Consider the following 18,632-nt stretch of genomic DNA (forward strand, 5'->3'; position numbering starts at 1 on the left):
CCCACATGCCTTGGCTGTTTGATTTTCAAACTATGGTGACCACCTTGGCCAACAAAAGCTCATTCTAAACTATCATGTGCACATTACATCTACCTATTCATCATGTTTGCATGTATTAGTATATGATGATTTATATGATGATAATGTATAAGTAAGATATGATGATAATGTATAAGTAGTATATGATGATAATGTATAAGTAAGATATGATGATAAGTAGTCTAGGTGGCTTCTCAGAGTTTCCTTATAAGTAATATATGGTGATTATATGGTGATAAAGCATTTATTTATTTGGAAATAAAACTCTTAAATAACCACTAAGAAGAGTGAAAAACTCATAATTATGGTAAAAAAGTAAAATACCTTTCAGATTACTTTTTGCTTTGTGAGACTAAATGTATTATATATGTAAGGGTTTGAACCCAAGACCTTCCAAATTCTTGAATATTATGATGGAAAGTGCACAAGGCTTGTCTATACATACTTGCAAATGAATGACAAGGCAAGGTTTCCATGAGTAATATTAAATGCCATGCACATAGTACATTAAATGTGATGGAAACTCAAGTGGTGATCCTTGCCTTTAGATGTTTGGGCTCTTCATACATAAGGAAATTTTCCACCATACAATTTTTAATGGTTGGGACTATATTCAAATTCTTGGATGGGTGTGATTTTGAACCTGAAAAGAGATTATCTACAAAAACAGTATAATTCACTTTCCTAGTTAGAAGACCAGGAGATATCCTCCGTATATGTCCTAGCCTATCAAGTTAACAGAGGCTGAGCTAAACTTATGCATTCACAGTATTAAACCATTATGTTGACCTATTGTCCAGGTATTGCAGCCCAAAATTATACATAGAGAGCGTGTTATAGACTGCAAATAAGATGTTTAATAGAGATCCCACTAAATACAAAGATTAGTGCCAAATTCATCTACATGCATAATATTCTCAATCTCAGAACCTGAGCATATGTAAGCTAAGTATTCTTTCTTAGCTATAACGCAATCATAGGATCAAACAAATGTGTGTTTCTTAAAGTCATCAGAAGTTGAATGCAGCAAAACTGACAGAGCAGGCAATTTTGAAATCACAGTTTGTAAGTAACATGATTTAATCAACCATAAAAATCCCAAACCACAAAAATCCTATAAATGTTGTTTGGGCTTCACATATCATCGTAATATTCAAGTGAATAACCAGATTCTGAGAATTGGTATATGTCCGATGGGATTCTCACAGTCATTATCCCACCACTACTTATAATCAGAGCCTCATAGTTTTACTTCATACAGTATGAGGCACATGCATTAAGAATCAGAGTATCTATACCCGAAATGGGATCAACCCACAACCATGCAAATTTAACCAATTAAAAAACCACAATTTCTTCTCCACATGCATCATGAGTCACGTGCTTTATCTAAACAAGAACTTTAAGAAATACAGTAATGGGATTCGACTGGTGATTATCCCATAAAAAATATAACCATATCTAATCTGTATGATCACTATGGAGTTACCTAAGAGGAAGATCTCCCTGGTGATGCAAGTATGGTGATGCAAGTATGATAGATATGGTAGAAAAGCACCAATACACGAGCTAAGTGAGCACCATAACACTCACCGTCCATTTTTATAGGTGTAGCAGGGTCAGTGTTGCCAGCTCTCCTCATGAATACCTTCACTAGCGCCATTCCGATGTGTAGAATAGTTATCCGCATATCGCCAAGGGTGTTGCAAAAGCACGCCCGAGATTATTGCTCATGGCAGGTCTTCAGCGAATTAAATGTAAATCGCATGCAAATCTTTTAACAAAGATCCGTTAAATTAGCCTTTTGATAAGTCGGTTAAAGAAGACCAAGTGTAAATGTGCTTGTGTGGATGTGTGCATGTGAAAGTCCTTAAGGCATTTAATAAAGGTTTTTAAACCCTTATAAGTTACTTATTATAGATGAGAATGTGTGTGTGTGTGTGTATGTGTGTGCCCACCCCTACCAAGGCACCATACTCATAAAAGGTTGAGGCTATAGGCCCCATGAGTATGGGCCTACTACCTCAATAGATTGATAAGTAATGAGGGGTTGAATTTAGCCCTAGACCATTCATTGCAAGCCAAACAGTCAATAATAACCTTAAGAACATTTTTTTAAATGAATCCATTGTTACAGAACTTATTGATTAGTTTGGATACCTTCAAGTAGCATGCAAAGCAAAATTTCTGTGAGACCTGATCTCGCCCCAAAAGTAAAGCCACCTACTTGATACCTATCAACTCATAGAGCATAATGATAGTGAGGAGAGCTAGACTTCTACGGTCAAAAATATCAAGCTAGAGGTTCCATATATCTCCCTTTTAAAAGAGATATATACTACAGCTATAGTGTGTGTTTTCAGTCTTCTACCTCAGCAGTCAAAAAAATCCAAGAACCTTATCCAACTTGACCACCCAGTAAAAATGTTTAAACATGATTATATAACAGCAGATTTGTATACAATAATCATGTTACAAGTAAGTGGAGGCAATGACTCTGTCACGTAGGCTGTAACGCCTGTGACGGACGGCAGACCGGATGGCTATATCTGGGGTTCAGTGGGAGAGGACGCCCATGCGGAGTCATGGGCGGCCAGGCTAGTGTGGACGGCAGGCCACACACTATATAGCCTGGGGGATGAGGGGCAATCCTCATTCTTCCTCTATGGCTGGGTGGTGAGGCCGTCCCCTCTTGTGGTAATGCCCGTAGCGGCGTTACGGGAATGTAACACTGGTATCAGAGCGTGGTTCGATGGGATTGTCAGAGCCCGTGCGTGACCGGGGGACCGGAGCCCACTCGATGGTTTTCGACCATTCGTCTCCTTATCCTTATCTCGAATGGAGGGTTTGGAGGGAGGCGGCCATGGAAGAATGGAGGGGAAGAACTCTCTCTCTCTCTCTCTCCCCGTCACACACAGCAAGCAATGGAGGTAAGCAATTTTTGTTTTCTTTCTCTCTCTGCGTTGAAATGTTCTGCAAATTGAATTCGTTTGGTAGGAGAATTCGTTTGGTAGGAGAGAAAAAACGACTCTCTATACTGTGTGGGGGAATGGAGGGGGGGCGAAGCAACAGCCCCACTGCGAAATCAGAGAAGTCGCCTCCTGCGTGTGGGGGAGGGGGGCGAAGAGCAGCCCACTGCGAAATCAGCCCCACTCGTTAATGAGAGAGCTCAGTCGTGTAATTGCTGTAATGCGTCGTTTGGCTGGGCGACGACTTACGTTAACGAAACTGCTGGAAAACAATTGTGTGTTGGGGGGGGCGACACCAGGCGATACGCCTTTGCCTGTGCTGCGTAGCCAGCCAGGCCAGGCCAGCCCCAGGCGGCCATGCCGGCGGGCGGCCATAGGCGGCCAGGCCAGCCAGCCAGGCCATTCTGTACTCGCTCGATGCCCAGGCCATGGACGGCCCCCTCTCACACCAGGCAACGCCCGCCGCCTCCAGCACGCTCATGGACCCGGCCCTCGCCAGGAAGCAGGAAAAAGGAAGCCTGAGGCTCCACACGTGTCTCAGCCATGGCTCCCTCACCCGTGAGGAAAGGACGCTCCGAAGAGGTGGTCGTCGTCTGTGTACAGCGAAGACTTGCTGGCGTTGATAGGCGGGTAGATGGCGGGCGGGCGGAATTGAACGCCCTGCTGGCCCAGCCCGGCGGCCAGCCAGGCCAGCCAGCCAGGCGGCGGCGGCCACCCAGGCGGCCAGGCCAGCCAGCCAGGCGGCGGCGGCCAGGCGGCCACCAACAAGCCGACCAGCGCACGAGGGAAAAAAAAATAATATATATATATATATATATGTATATGTATATATATATATATGTATATAATTGTTCATTTTTTTTAAATTAAAAATGAAACGGGCGGCCAGCCCAACAGGCGGCAAACCAGCGGCGAGCGGGTCCTAAGGACACTCCCCACGGGCGGGCGGCCACGCCCGAAGCGGCGAAGGCCGGCCCGGCCCGTTATTATTTTATTTTATTTCATTTAAAAAAAACAAAACAAAACAAAACAAAACACAAAACAACGGCACACCCCACGAAACAAATCCACACGGCCGTCGTGTCGTATGGTCGTAGTGCCTGTTTTCCACGAAAGAGACCCACCGCACACGGCCGTAGCATCGCGTGCTAAGAGAGACAAATCCCACGGCCGTCGTGCCGAGTGAGCCGTTCTATGGCCGTTGTGCCTAGTGAACACGTCTATGGCCGTAGCGCCGCGAGAATAACACATGTGGTGATCACACATTTGGTTCGGAGAGACTAATTTTAAGCTGAGCATACACTTAGTGTTGACCATCAAAGTCACGTAGTTTGGCTAGTGTAAATCTAAAACTGCAATGTGTTTAACTTGGGCTAAGAGGACTGGCAATGGCGTCAGTTGTGCCCAAATTAGACGAAGTGCTTATCACGAGAAATCTAGGTAAGCATAATTGAGCCGTAGTGCTCACCCTTCACAATCTTTTAACAGATGCTAGAAGATTGTGATAAACTTTGGCAAATGAGAACCATGTACAAGCGTAGTCTTGATGTGGTATGCCTTGTGTCCAAACAAGTTGCTTACTGTTTGTAGCAACAAAAGGCCTTGGCCCGTAGAGGCAAGCTGGCCCTTGTTAAAAGTAACAAAATAGTGTCACTACTTGGGGGCCTAGAGAGTGGTGACTAATTTGATTTAGTCACGTACATTGCCTGGTAAAAGTAATCCCTAAGGTGTGTATTACTTGGGATAAAGGGGCTAGTAGTGCTGCTAGCAGTACTCAATTGAATGGTTTATCTAGGAGTACTAATCTGACGGATTAGCATACGCCTAGATAATAATAGCAGATTTAGGATTGATTTGTAAAAATCAAAGATAAATCTGAAAGGGTATAGTCTTGAGATGTAATGCTCAATGCCCTTATAAAATTTGATCGAAGAGAACTATTCTTAAACTCACTAGCATGGTTTTCTCTTCTTTTTATTGCCATGCGTCGACATCCCACTGCTCGAGAGTTTGTGGTGATCTTTCGAGGGGGGAAAGAGCCTTTTTATATGTCACATCAATTGGTTTGGCGGTAATTTGATGGTATGGGACATCAAATTCTCACGGAATCGATTGTAGTCTTGGTGGAATGGGACGCCAAGGCTCGTGCATGTAACTTGACTCTTTGGCAGGTTGTATGTACACTTGTCCGTAGTGATAAAGTGTGCAAGATAAAATTTGAACTTTGACAATTACAAATATAGCCATGAGTTGGGATAAAACCCAGTTACAGAGTTCGGAGAAGCTCTAGGTAGCAAGACCATGATGGTGTGCTAGTGCTAACAGAGTGATTTAGTTCCGGAGTGATCTAAATCTAGAGGTTAGCAGTAAGACTAGTTTGGTTGGACAGTTTCATGCATGGGGGACGCCCTATAGCATTTTGCAAGCGTAGTCTTGCCTATGTTCAACATAAGTGTGCGATTGTGAGCACATTTTAGCTGCTACCATATGAATTTGGGAAATATATTACTTTCCTACATAAGCAATTGTAATATTGCATGACAGGCTATTTTGCTTACAAAGTTCATGTGCGTGTAAACCCTATAAGTCGTAAGACCCCTTGGGAATGAGTGGAGCATTCCATGGATTTAATAAGGTTTTACATGGCAATAGTGAGTAGTATCTCACTCCAGATGAGCCTGGTTGTTGTTAGTATCGGATCCGACATATGTAGTGTACATAAACTCGGGCTGAGTTAGGATAGAAGGCCAAGCCGGAGAGCTTAGTGGTAAATCCTACTGTATCTGGTGAGTTTTGACTTAACCGGAGTGTTAAGAAGTAAACTCAAAGTCTGGGGCTGAACCGGAGTGTTCGGAGGCAGACATATCTTTTGTTAAATCGGCGAATTTAGCAAAAGATGAGCTTGGGGTGAACCATGGTACCCAGGAAAAAAGCTCTTCACGCTAAAATAGTGCACAATGATTTTAGGGTGATAAATATCCATCGCAGGAATGTTTTACAACTTTCCATAGATGATAGATGAAGACCATGTACTTTACGGAGTTAAAGTACATAGGTGGTGACTTCGGCGCCACATTTTTTGTAGGAAGTCACCAGTGGTGTGGTTAGGTCAGCCGAGACTCCACAAGACCTATGCACTAGTTTTTAAGTTGACCTCTATGATAAGGACGTCCAAAAATTCGTGTTGTAATACCAGAAATTGTACTGCAATGTGCAATGGAGGGGTCACTTTGTGTAGTCACTTCTGAGCACCAAGTGACTTAATCATCTTGTTATAGATGGTTGTATATGGTACTCCCACTCGGGGGAGGTACGCCATTGGGTACGGAGTTACTCACAGACTAGTATGGAGCTACTAGTGTGATGATAGTGGGTACGTAGTTACTCACTACTAATACATAACTGCTAATAACATTAAGATCCTCGAGTGAAGGATACTCTAGATCAACATTTTAAATTACCGAACCACAATCCATGAGTATCGAGGTACTCATAAATATGTTGACGTTGCTCAAATCGAGGGATTGATTTGTTCGATGGTATGGAATAAGCAAGAGAGTGGAGTAACTTAAAAGTTACACATCACTAGTCCTAGTGAGTTGTCAAGGTCATCCGTAGTTTGATGATCCCCTCTACCTATCAGATAACATTCAATTTTGCAAGCCCTGTCATTTAATCCGTAGTGATTATGAGTTTAGTGTGAGATATGGTTATGAAGTTCTTACAAGAGTACTCGTTTATTTGCTTGTCATTGGTTATAGCTTGGTAGAGATTGCCACCTGTGATGGGTAGGTAGCTTTGCCGCTATAATGAGGAGGCAGCAAATAATGTTCTCATAGTTATACTTCATACCAACACCAAAGAGGGATAGGATGAAATTCCTAAGTTCATCATCACGAAGTACTGTGATGTTTGAATTTATATTGAATGTACGATGGAATGGGACATTGGGCTTGTGTAATTACCATCAATTATCTAGCAACCTATGGCTTCGCAACAAGCTCAGTCATTATCTGTGGATTGATAATGTGGTTATTAGTAGTTTGGAATTTTCTTGATAGATGGTACAACCCACCCAAATGATTCATAAGTGTGTAACCGCTTATGAAGGGTAATAATATGCAACAATGAAGCACTTTGTTACAAGTGTGAAACCACTGATCTATTGCAAAGCATTTTATCAATAGTACCACCATATGTGCGTAGACACTATACCACATCTTCGTTGCAAGATGTTTAAAAGTTTCTTGGAAGGACTCAAGAATATAACATATGATATTAAACACGGTCTAGATTTGTTTTTGGACCTATGACACTAGCGCGTAGTCCGCTTGAGAGTACAGTTTTTGAGAACAAAAACCTTTCTTGAGGGAAAGGAGGGATATCCTCAAATATCACATAAACTAGAATAGTTGTGTGAGTCCAGACAATACTTGAAGGGATGTGTCTGTTAATAGCAACAAAGAGTTGTAAGTGAATGGATGTAATTCCAGACACCCGTAGTGGTGCAAGAATCTTTATCAAACATCTCCACATACTATATGATCTGCCGCAGATATAGTATGGCATAAGAGAGAGGAAGTTTGATTGTTATATTAAAAATTTTTCAAAAAGTTACATTTACTCTGAGTTAGAGTGGAGTTTAACCATCCGTAGATTGATGGTAGTTAGAAACTCAACAAGATTCTAGAGCATATGCTTGTGCAAAGATGTTACTCTAAAAGAGAAAGTATCTCTCAACTTTAGAACTAATCCTTGTGATGCATGATTAGATTGACTCTAGTTTATTTCTCCTATGGCTGTAGAGCTTTCCAAGGAGAAGTTTTAAAAAGTTGGTGAAGCAACATGGTAGCGTAGTCTACAAATAGCTAGTAGCATGGTCTAAGAACTTGCGCTACTAGAGTGCTCTCCAGTACATTAGCTTCTGTGATAAATGACATATGCAAAATCAAGGTATGAAATTTGCCTTAAGGTTTTGGTTGAAATACCAAATCATGGCTTGTGTGAGCATGATCCTGTCTTTACAGAGGTCTGGCGTGTTGTACGCGCACGCACTTTGTCACAGCCTCGCCCACCTTCCTCGCCAGCACATAATGCTAGTCCGGAGAGACTGGCCGTAGGTGCGGCGGGTAGCGAAGCGACAGTTAGTCCGGAGAGGCTAGCCGAGTCTCCGGGGTATAGTTTTGATAGTCCAAGTGCGGGTCACCCTGGGATTCAGAAGACCTATGCACTAATAAAAAGTTATATTTATCGGCCTACTTTGTTTAAGGACATCCAGACTTATGTGCTGAAATGCAGTAAGTGCCAAGTCAATAAACAGAACGTCTTAAAGTTGGAGGACTACTCCATCCGCTGGAGATTCCTCAAGGGAAATGGGAAAGCATTTCCATGGATTTCATTACCGGTTTACCCAAGACGAGTCGAGGGAATGACTCGGTGTGGGTAGTAGTGGACAACTAAAATGGCAAAGTTTATTGCCACGAAGAAAACTGTAAAAACGCCAGAGTTGGCAAAACTCTTTATTGAACATCTCTACAAGCTATATGGCCTACCCGCAGATATAGTGTCGGATAGAGATAGAAAGTTCAACAGTCATTTTTGAAGGGAAGTCTTCAAAAAAGTTGGATACTACTCTGAGTATGAGTATGGTAGATCATCCGGAGTCTGATGGTCAAACTGAAAAAGTTAACCAAATACTCGAGGATATGTTGCGTTCTTATGTAAGTAAGAAGCAATCAAATTGGGAAGAGTACTTACCCTTACTGGAGTTTGCCTATAACAGCTCCAAACACTCAGCGACTGGATTTACACCATTCATGTTAATGTATGGATTCCAGCCGCGATCTCCAATGGCTGTAGGCCTAGCAAAGGAGAAGATTCAATCTGTCAAGGATTTGCTTGAAGATATGAATGATATGCTCAAAGCTGCACGCGAGAGCATTCGTAGCACACAGGATCGCGCTAAAACATTTGCCGATAAAGGACGCAGACAAGTGACCTTTGCAGAAGGTGACTTTGTATTTTTAAAGGTTCCTGCGCAGTCAGCAACCATGAAAACGGGAAAGTGGGATAAACTTTCTCCTAGATATTGCGGTCCTTTCAAGGTCCTTAAGAAGATTGGGGACGTAGCCTACAAACTTGAGTTACCGGAGAGTTCTCAAGTTCATCCTGTCTTCCATGTTAGTAAACTGAAGAAATCAGTTCGCGGGTTAGAGAACGTAGTTTCTCTAGATATTTTGGTGGAATTGATCACTCCACCAAAGATACCACATGAACCGAAAAGGATTCTTGGGTATCGAGACAGACAAACCCGACATAAAGTGTACCACAAGATACTTGTTAAATGGACAAATAGGGATGAGGAGGTGGCAACCTGGGAACGCCGTAGTGCAATTTCCAAAAGGTTTCCCCAGTTTGTTTTCGAGGATGAAAACTCTTCTTAAGGGGGGGGTAATGTCACGTAGGCTGTAACGCCTGTGACCGACGGCAGACCGGATGGCTATATCCGGGGTTCAGTGGGAGAGGACGCCCATGCGGAGTCATGGGCGGCCAGGCTAGTGTGGACGGCAGGCCACACACTATATAGCCTGGGGGATGAGGGGCAATCCTCATTCTTCCTCTATGGCTGGGTGGTGAGCCAGAGGCCGTCCCCTCTTGTGGTAATGCCCGTAGCGGCGTTACGGAAATGTAACAGACTCAATTATTTGAAAACATTTGGCGTAGAGCATTAGGTGTCTTAGGATCTACCACATTATAGATGTCACTCAAAATAGCCTTAGCTTTATGCTATAATAGGGTCAGTTACCCTGTTACACATAAGTGTATTTTTCTATGTATAAGTAACGTTTGCAGACATAGTACTAGCCTAAGGTAAAGATTATAAGTGCTATGTCCTTTCATTAGTATGTAAAATATGGCTAGATGATCCTTGTCAATAGGCCTTGCAAGTGCATGTAGTGATAGCCAAGAGAATAATACCAAATCTGCACTCATTGGTTACATAGTGGGTATTCATTATATCTCTTGTTATACAGCCAAAGACCAAGACCAAGAAGTATATCAGCTATTTCTTGTGACAGTCCTACTGAAGTAAAAATCACCCATTAGACTCTCAGATTTTGGGATGGCTGCTCAAGAACTCTACAAAGCCCGTTTTATTGAACCTGAAAAGAGGTTATCTACAAAAACATTATAATTCACTTTCCTAGTCAGAAGACTAGGAGATATCCTCCGTATATGTCCCAGCCTATCAAGTTAACAGAGGCTGACCTAAACTTATGCATTCACAATATAAAACCATTATGTTGACCTATTGTCCAGGTATTGCATACCAAAATAATACATAGTCAACGTGTTATAGACTGCAAACAAGATGTTTATTAGAGATCCCACTAAATACAAAGATTAGTTCCAAATTCATCTACATGCAGAGTATTCTCAGTCTCAGAACCTGAATGCAACAAAATTGACCAAGCGACAATTTTGAAATCACATTTTGTAAGTAACATGATTTAATTATTCATAAAAATCCCAAACCATGAAAATCCTATAAATGTTGTTTGGGCTTCACATATCATTGTAATATTCAAGTGAATAACCAGATTCTGAGCATCTCTACATGTCCAATGGGATTCTCACAGTCATTATCCCACGACTACTTATAATCATAGCCTCATAGTTTTACTTCATACAATATGAGGCACATGCATTAAGAATCAATGTATCTATACCCGGAATGGGATCAACCCACAACGACCATGTAGATTTAACCAATTAAAAAACCACAATTTCTTCTCCACATGCATCGTGAGTCACATGTGTTATCCAAACAAGAACTTTAAGAAATCCATTAATGGGATTCGACTGGTCATTATCCCATAAGCAATATAGCCATATCTAATTTGTATGATCACTATGGAGTTAGCTGAGAGGAAGATCTCCCTGCTGATGTAAGTATGATAGATATGGTAGAAAAGCACCAAGACATGGGCTAAGTGAGCGTCGTAGCACTCACCGTCCATTTTTATAGGTGTAGTAGGGTCGGTGTTGCCAGCTCTCCTCATGAATACCTTCACCAACACCATTTCGTTGCACAGAAGAGTTATCTGCATATTGCCAAGGGTATTGCAGAAGCACGGCCGAGATTATTGCTAATGCCATGTCTAAGGCAAATTGAATATAAATCGCATGAAAATCTTTTAGCAAAGATCCCTAAAATTAGCCTTTTGATAAGTCGGTTAAAGTGCAAATGTGCTTGTGTAGATGTGTGTGTGTGAAAGTCCTTAAAGCATTTGATAAAGGTTTTTAAACCTTTATAAGTTACTTATTATAGATGAATGTGTGTGTGTGTGTGTGTGTTGTAGACATATATATATTTGTGTGTGTGTGTGTGTGTTTTTTTAAAATCTAAATTTATAACATATCCACAGCCGAACAATAAATTCAAGAACCCAAATAGTCTTGATAAATGAAGTGTTAATAAACATGATTACATAACAATAGTATTTTCTATAATAAACATGTCATAAGTTATGGGTGAGTGTGTCTCAAATAGTGAAACATGTGTCGTGAAGCTTAAACTGCGAGACATTTGAGAGGGTACATCCTATTACATGTATCCATCCAAACAGACAAATAAATTGTTAACTTGTATATGTATTACATGTGTCCTAAGACTTACCACCACACATTATAGATGTCACTCAAAGAACCCGATGTTTGAGCAATGGTTGGGACAATTAGTCCCTTTTCAATAGGATAAAGTTCAGAAGTCAATTCCCAATTTTCAAATGGGTAACCAGTTAACTAGTAAAAATAACACATCTTGTATTCATCCTCAAAAAATGTAAGACAAATAAATGGAAAAATAGTCCTTATAGTGGGTAAAGTAATGGGCCTTGTATGTCCATGCCCCAGCTACACCCCACTAAAACTCGTCATCTGTATTATTGCTAGTCATCCAAGGTTTGACTCCTTAGTTTCTAGCCATCTATCAGCATCATAAAAAGTAAAAGATGAGTAGAGTGAGTTACTAAATACCATGGAATCAAGGTCAGAGTTATCAGCAAAAAAATCAAAAAAGGGGACAAGATCCTCTTGTTAGATATAGCCATAAAATACCAGAAGATAATCATGCATCCAAGCAATCAGAGGTTAGATCACTTGTATTCAGCTCCAAAGGTCAAAAAACACTGGAGAGATATATGCCGGTTTACTACAAAGTGGACCTTAGAAAAAGTCCCAAACCATCGCTTATTAAAGTATTCCCAATCCCAAAGAGTCATCACATTAATGAAATCAAGTGTGTGTCTCCACCACCATTAATGAATGTGTTTCATCATTAGAAAAACTAATCCGAATGCCCGATCTAAAATCAACCGCATTCCCGCCATAGATTGTCAATGGTAGGAACCCTTATGCGGAAATCAAGCGATACAGTATAGTGTTTAGATTATTAGTGACCGATTTTAACAACCCGAGAGCAAGCAGTAGGTTGTAACTCTGCACCGCCCTGAATCAGGATATATATCAGAAAGACCTCTTAATGCAAGGTTTGAAATTAGTAATATATCAATAAATGGTAACAACCAAATCATTAGAGTTTATACACGTCATGCATTATATGAGTCCTACCTTACAACTAAACGGTCATCGCATGGTTTAAGGGAGCCCAATACAACTGAATGGTAATTGCAAGATCATTAGTGTTTAACCAGTAATAGCCAGATCCATTGAATGACACCCATGTTATTTAAGGGCCAATAGTCACCTTTATAGAAAAGCGAGAACCCAAAATATTCTATGTGTATGCCATAACCAAATACTATAAGCGCTAAGCAAAACACACATTATAATAAGATCCACATACTCTGATGCGGCGTGCCGCACAAGATACACGAATACAACATATCGGTTTTCAGAATAGAAAAAACAACATTTTTTATTCCAAGCAAAATTCAAAATATCATGTCAACAGAGACTTAAAAATTCCTTTAATGGCGGAAATCAAATATCCTTGCATGGGCACTAATAATCGCAAATACTAAACAATTAATAGAGTTTGTCTTAGACATGAAATCCATCGCATGACATGAATCTTCACACACACACACATGTATGTACATACATATATATATATATGTACATATATATATATGTATATATATATACATATATATATATATACATACATATATATATATATACATGTGTGTGTGTGTGTGAAGCCTTGATCTTCAAGGCTAGTACATATATATATATGTATATATATATACATATATGTATATATATACATATACATATATACATGTGTGTGTGTGTGTGAAGCCTTGATCTTGAAGGCTAGTACATATATATATATATATATATATATATGTATATATATATACATATATATATGTGTACATATATATATATATGTACATATATATGTATATATCTATACAGGATTAAGGGAGAGTGGCCCTCCCTCCACTTGGGCAAAGGAGGGGGGCCTATTTCAAAATGGCCACTCTTCCTTCAAGCGTGAGGAGGAGCCAAATCTCACATCTTCCAAAGCAATTTTGAATTTGAATCTAAGAAGATCTCATCTCACATCTTTCAATGAAATCTTTGTATACATGCTTACATACCTATAGATACACAAACTTATATATATTATGTATGTATGTGTATCTATAGGTATGTAAGCATGTATATATAAATAGTGTACATGTGTGTGTGTGTGTGTGTGTGTGTGAGAGAGAGAGAGAGAGAGAGAGGGAGAGAGATTACATGAAAGATGCATTTATTTGAGAGTGAGTACACCTCACCACTCATCTCTACCATTAAAGTTTAATCTAAAATTTAATTAATTAAAATTATATATATGTGTAAATCTATTTAAGTGTGTGTGTGTGTGTGAGAGAGAGAGAGAGAGAGAGAGAAAGAGAGAGTTTCTATGTGAGAGAGTGTGCGTGAAGAGAGAGAGTGTATGTGTGTGTGTGCATGAGAGAGAGAGAGAGTGCGTGAAGAGAGAGAGAGAGAGTGTGTGTGTGTGCATGAGAGTTTCTATGTGAGAGAGTGTGCGTGACGAGAGAGAGAGTGTGTGTGTGTATGTGTGTGCGAGAGAGAGAGAGAGAGAGAGAGAGAGAGAGAGAGAGGCTGAGAATTTCTATGTAGGAGATAGTTTGTGTGGGAGGAGATAGTGTGTGTTTTCATTAGTGTATGTGCAGTGTGTACATGTGTGTGTGTGTGTGTGTGTGTGAGAGAGAGAGAGAGAGAGAGAGAGATGACAGATAATTTCTACGTAGGAGATAGTTTGTGTGGGAGGAAAGAGTGTGCATTTAGATTAGTGTATGTGCGGTGTGTACATGTGTGTGTGTGTGTGTGTGAGAGAGAGAGAGAGAGAGAGAGAGAGAGATAGAGTATATGCATGCATGTGTGTACATCTGCATCTATGTGTAGAATGTGCTTGAGAGAGAGAGTGAGATGGGGCAGACCTAGAGAGAGAGAGAGAGAGAGAGATGTAATGAGGGAGGGTGAAAAGAGAGAGAAAGAGAATAAAAAGTATCTTTTAATAAAATATAAATTAAATAGAAAACATATATGTATATGTGTGTATACATGTGTGTATGTGTGTGTTTTTATTTACATTTATATATACATACATACATATGTATGTATATATATATACATATATATGTTTGTGTGTGTGTGTGTGTGTGTTTAGATGTGTGTATGATATATCTATCTATATATTTAAAAGTGACCACAACTTATCACCCATCTCCGCACATTAAAATTTATTCAAAATTAATTAAATTATGTCGATGTTTGTATTTATATTTTAAAATACATGTATATATGTATAAGTATATGTGTCTATATATAGGTTTATGTATCTAAAACATAATATTGTTTGGGAAAATAGTATTTTTAGAGATAAAATGCGCGTGCTTTTGAGAAAAAACAAAATATTTGATCATTTAAAAATTTCCCTAGAAAATGAAACGCTGTTTTTCTTTTAACAATTATGCCTCAACAAGATCGAAAATAGTTAAGTACGACGAAAGACTCTCTTTTTTTTAACGCATTTAAAGAAAAAACATGTATATATAAATAGTGTGCATGTGCATGTGCATATAGGCAGTAGTAGCCATTAGGGTTTTTGAGTGTTCAAATTTATAGGCAAGCATTAGGCCATTAGGGTTTTATATCTTAACCATGGACATTAGGTATGAAAACCCTAATATAATGATTAGCTAAATGAATTTTTATTTATTTCTACACCTATATGTTTTATACATTTTCACCTATAAGTATTGGCCATATGACTTTTTGATTTATGTCTTTACCTATATGGTTATGCATGTAAAAAGACTTATTAAAAAGAGTTGTCTAACGATAAAAATCTCATAACATCAACTATTTACATGAGATAATTAACAAAATGGACATTGAGTCATATGTTTATGGTTGTAGTCAGTCACCCACCCTAACCTAATCACAAGGGATAAAAAATAGTTGTTTGATGGATGGCATCATGGGGCTAAGAAGGATCATCCTTGGTGCACACCATTTACGAGAGACAATGTCCAAGTGTACAAATGTTAAAGTAAAGTCTTTGATGGTAGTCATTTGTGAGGACCATAGATGTGAGTCGTTTTGGTAGTCATTTTGTAAGAGCACAAAATAAAAAAGGTTGCACTAGCCGTTGAATGGTTTGCTACTTCCACAATGTCATTGGTGGAGTATAGATAACTTTATGGTCTATTACGATTATAGGTGGATGTATGAGTTGAGTTGACAAGATAATTGTATGGTCTATTACGATTATAGGTGGTCTATTACGATTATAGGTGGAAGTATGAATTGAGTGTGTGTGTGTGTGTGAGAGAGAGAGAGAGAGAGAGAGAGAGATTACATGAAAGATGCATTTATTTGAGAGTGAGCACACCTCACCACTCATCCCTACCATTAAAATTTAATCTAAAATTTAATTAATTAAAATTATACTAGTATTGCACCCGCGCATTGCTGCGGCCGACCAAGGTTCCAGAAAAGAACTATTCCCTCTCTACAACCATCTCTCTCTCTCTCTCTCTCTCACACACACACACATGCACATGCACATGACCCTCTCCCTCTCTCTGCCACGTACACACACTCTCAAATGTTGAAACTCTCTCTCTCTCTCTTCTCACATGCACACACATATACACACCTGCTCTCTCTCTCTCTCTTTCTCTCTCTCTCTCTCTCTCACACACACACACACACATGCATACACCCTCTCTCTTCTTACACTCTCCCACACATAGAAGCGCTCTCTCTCTCTCTCTCTCTCTCTCTCTCTCTTTCAATCTCTCTCTCTCTCTCACTTACACTCTCTCTCTCTCTCTCTCTCTCTCTCTCTCTCTCTCTCTCTCACGCACACATACACATATGTAAATATATAGTATATACAATATTATGTTTTAGATACATAAGCCTATACATAGACACATATACTTATACATATATACATGTATTTAAAAATATAAATACAAACATCAACATAATTTAATTAATTTTGATTAAATTTTAATGTGTGGAGATGGGTGATACTTTTAAATATATAGATAGATATATCATACACACATCTAAACACACACACACACACACACAAACATAAATAGATATATCATACACACATAAACACACACACACACACACAAACATAAATATCTATATATATATATACATACATATGTATGTATGTATATATAAATGTAAATAAAAACACACACATGTATACACACATATACATATATGTTTTCTATTGAATTTATATTTTATTAAAAGATACTTTTTATTCTCTTTCTCTCTCTTTTCACCCTCCCTCATTACATCTCTTTCTCTCTCTCTCTCTCTCTCACCAGGTCTGGCCCATCTCTCTCTCTCTCTCTCTCTCAAGCACATTCTACACAGATGCAGATGTACGCACATGCATGCATATACGCTCTCTCTCTCTCTCTCTCTCTCTCTCTCTCTCTCTCTCACACACACACACACACACATGTACACACCGCACATACACTAATCTAAACGCACACTCTCTCCTCCCACTCTCTCTCTCTCTCTCTCTCTCTCACACACACACACACACACATGTACACACTGCACATACACTAATCTAAACGCACACTCTCTCCTCCCACACAAACTATCTCCTACATAGAAATTATCTGTCGCCTCTCTCTCTCTCTCTCTCTCTCTCACACACACACACACACACACACACATGTACACACCGCACATACACTAATGAAAACACACACTATCTCCTCCCACACACACTCTCTCCTACATAGAAATTCTCAGCCTCTCTCTCTCTCTCTCTCTCATGCTTACACACACACATTCTCTCTCTCTCTCTTCACGCACACTCTCTCACATAGAAACTCTCTCTCTCTCTCTCACACACACACACACACACACACACTTAAATAGATTTACACACATATATATAATTTTAATTAATTAAATTTTAGATTAAATTTTAATGGTAGAGGGATGAGTGGTGAGTGGTGCTCACTCTCAAATAAATGCATCTTTCATGTAATCTCTCTCTCTCTCTCTCTCTCTCTCTCTCTCTCTCTCACACACACACACACACACACACACACACACTCACTCAATTCATACATCCACCTATAATCGTAATAGACCACCTATAATCGTAATAGACCATACAATTATCTTGTCAACTCAACTCATACATCCACCTATAATCGTAATAGACCATAAAGTTATCTATACTCCACCAATGACATTGTGGAAGTAGCAAACCATTCAACGGCTAGTGCAACCTTTTTTATTTTGTGCTCTTACAAAATGACTACCAAAACGACTCACATCTATGGTCCTCACAAATGACTACCATCAAAGACTTTACTTTAACATTTGTACACTTGGACATTGTCTCTCGTAAATGGTGTGCACCAAGGATGATCCTTCTTAGCCCCATGATGCCATCCATCAAACAACTATTTTTTATCCCTTGTGATTAGGTTAGGGTGGGTGACTGACTACAACACATATGACTCAATGTCCATTTTGTTAATTATCTCATGTAAATAGTTGATGTTATGAGATTTTTATCGTTAGACAACTCTTTTTAATAAGTCTTTTTACATGCATAACCATATAGGTAAAGACATAAATCAAAAAGTCATATGGCCAATACTTATAGGTGAAAATGTATAAAACATATAGGTGTAGAAATAAATAAAAATTTATTTAGCTAATCATTATATTAGGGTTTTCATACCTAATGTCCATGGTTAAGATATAAAACCCTAATGGCCTAATGCTTGCCTATAAATTTGAACACTCAAAAACCCTAATGGCTACTACTGCCTATATGCACATGCACATGCACACTATTTATATATATACATGTTTTTTCTTTAAATGCCTTAAAAAAAAAGAGAGTCTTTCATCGTAATTAACTATTTTCGATCTTGTTGAGGCATAATTGTTAAAAGAAAAACAGTGTTTCATTTTCTAGGAAAATTTTTAAATGATCAAATATTTTGTTTTTTTCTCAAAAGCACGTGCATTTTATCTCTAAAAATAGTATTTTTTCCTACAATATTATGT

The sequence above is a fragment of the Cibotium barometz genome, chromosome 18 (assembly GCF_041138505.1).
Source record: "Cibotium barometz isolate CiBa-2024 chromosome 18, ASM4113850v1, whole genome shotgun sequence".
Classification (NCBI taxonomy): domain Eukaryota; kingdom Viridiplantae; phylum Streptophyta; class Polypodiopsida; order Cyatheales; family Cibotiaceae; genus Cibotium; species Cibotium barometz.